Source organism: Lactuca serriola, chromosome 9 (genome assembly GCF_051521515.1).
Source record: "Lactuca serriola cultivar US96UC23 chromosome 9, Lser_US96UC23_V15, whole genome shotgun sequence".
Lineage (NCBI taxonomy): Eukaryota > Viridiplantae > Streptophyta > Magnoliopsida > Asterales > Asteraceae > Lactuca > Lactuca serriola.
The window spans coordinates 211,913,679-211,916,551 of NC_136416.1; the positions used below are offsets into that span (position 1 = coordinate 211,913,679).

At 27.8% G+C, this 2,873-nt stretch overlaps 1 long non-coding RNA gene across 1 annotated transcript; it reads right to left on the reverse strand.

Moving 5' to 3' along the window:
* Positions 1–548: 548 nt before the first annotated feature.
* LOC145074432 (uncharacterized) lies at positions 549–1,236 on the reverse strand. The gene is made up of 2 exons (XR_013691840.1): positions 1,034–1,236; positions 549–820 (listed from the first exon to the last, which is right to left on the reverse strand). It is a non-coding gene; the product is annotated as an uncharacterized LOC145074432 (long non-coding RNA).
* Positions 1,237–2,873: the final 1,637 nt, after the last annotated feature.

Genomic DNA, 2,873 nt, shown 5'->3' on the forward strand with positions numbered 1-2,873 from the left:
AAACTAGTAACTTTAATTACAATAAACCATATCAAATTAATTTATTATATATTGGAATAGATATTGTTTATCTTTCTAAATATTGGTTTCCACCCGAAAATAGGATACTTCATGACTGACCAAAAGGAGAAGAAATCTATCTACAGTAAAACAAAACTTAAACAACTATTTAGAAACAATTAAGGGAAAATATACAATAAAACACGCTATATTATACATTAAAAAAAATTAAATTCATAAAATGTGTCCATATGACAATTATATTCTTTGAATTATTATGCCAACCATGAATTTATTAAAATCAAATTATTTAACATCTTGCCATCTTGGAAAAAGCAACTGGTAGTTTATAAAGATACACAGGACCTTAATTACCATTTAGCATTGATGATGGTAAGAAACTGAAGCCAAGAAAAAAAAATACCCTAATAAATAATAATATGGAAGTGGGAAAGTGAAAGAAAGAAAAGAGTAGATCATTCATGCTACAGAAACAACCAAAGAAAACCCTAATGTTTTAGGTACACAAATTTCTAATGAAAAGGGCGTTTTATCTTAATTACTATACTATCATCAATATTCATTGAAAAAACAGATTGTACAAGTCTGTTAGCATTTTTCGAAGAACAAATTAACAATCTCTATCTTGACTGTAGAAATGAAGAGGTTAAGAATCCCTCTACCAGAATCACTTTAACACATGTGAAAACTAGAAAAAACTTTCTAACGAAGATCTAACCTATTTATCTTGATCGTTTGGTTCTTGAATCATGTGACGCGAAAACTCGACAATGAAGAATTAATATGATGATCGGAACATCTGCATATATATATATATATATATATATATATATATATATATATATATATATATATATATATATATATATATATATATATATATATATATATATATATATATATATATATAAACTTCATCTGGTGTTATATATATAATTTCCTAGTATGATTGTATGCATCGATAAGAAAGTAAATATATATAGCTACTAGGGTTTCTCATGAACAAACTTACAGAGCTAATTTAGCAGGCTGACCACCTCCGATTGTTGGCAATCTTCACAGCCATAAACACTAACACACATGGAGGTGGACAGAATGCCAAACTGGCGCTGCATAGATGCCCATGAGAAACTCTCCCTCCCTTATAGGGAGAGAAAGAGAGATTGAAGTTTGAGGAAAGATAGAGACATAAGAAGGCTAATTAAATAAGTTATATATTCTTGCTGTTAAAAGAATAACTTATATTCATGTATTTTTAGTGAGACCATAACTTAACTACATGGGAAATAACTTTTGTTTGGGGGTGGGGGCTGCAAATTTGTAATTTCATTTGAGGACTACTATGTAAATAAATAATAATATATATTCTATCTCCGGATAATTATGACAAGCATGTAAAGTTTATATTACTAGCAGAAACTACTCGGAATCACGAATATTCTTTCATATATTGTACAATTTTAAAAATAAATTGTACTTCTTGATTATATTTCATACATAAAATGTTATCATCCATGAAAGGTAAAATAGAAGATAGAATAAGCCTCACTAATTATTATGTGACAAATTAAACCACCGAAACTCATTTACTATCATGTTCATTTACTAAATTTCGATTGTATAATTACCTTTGAACTTATATATCTGTGTAAAAAAATAGTGGTATATTATTTTAAAGCTTTTAGAAAAATACATTTCGCAAAATTAATTATGTGATATTTAACATTTTATATATAAGTCTCATGATGTTTAAGCTTCTGTTAAATATATTTTAAAAATACATATACGAGAATATTAAGGTAAGTTAATTAACATTATTGTAAATAAAATTTAAATAGTTAAACGTTTGACCTTGGCATTAGGTTTATATGATCATGAAGGGTGGGGAAAGGGGGAAATAAAAGCAATGGAGTGGCTTTTTCATGGAAAAGGTGCATGAGCGTGCATGGTTTTGGTACGGCACCCTTTTTGACTTGGGGTAAATTTGGAATTGTATAAAATTAGTACCCTTTTTCATGAATTTTTCCCAAATCTTTAATAATAGTTAAATTTTATAAAATTAGTTATACAATGTATATAAGAATTTGCACGTTTTGTAAGAGGATAACTAATAATTGACTTGCCATTTAAGGAGTCTCAACTAACAAGCAAACGTATAGTTTTACTACAACATGATCCAACACGATCGAACATGATCGAAATGAATCAACAAGATAAACGAAGTGGTTGACAAACTATTTAAAAAAATACATAAATCTAACAATGTTATCAATAATTTTATGGTATTGCATAAAGGGAGATTGTTTTTGTTATGATGATTCTATGATGTCATTTATAGAAAACTAAACATTCAAACCTAATTTTAAAAAAATCAATTTACAATATTATATTTCTATTTCTTTTAATTTTCAGGATTCATGTATACGTCATTATTATTTTTTCTTTTGTGTGCTGCTAATTCATACACCTCTTAGTCTAATCATAAATCTAAATATTCGTCGGGGTTGAACGTTCAACAAAATGGTTGAGAGGTATCTTATCAACCATTCTTATACCAGTATGCCCTTTAGTTGTGGTGAACTCTTGTTATTGTAGGATCAGTTTCACATTTAGTTTCAACACATATTGATATGAATATGAATCTATAATTGATATGATGCAACCTTATGATTTTGTATAATCGTTTTCGGTTTTTGGTTTTCGGTTTTACTTGTATGAATGTCTGTTCGGAACCAAACTTTTTGAACCTTCAATATCTAATTAAATTGTTGTCCATAATCCAAAAGTACAACCATATCAATGCATAGAGTTCAACTTTCTTTTGACTATGCTGTTTTCATGCTAAAATTGAT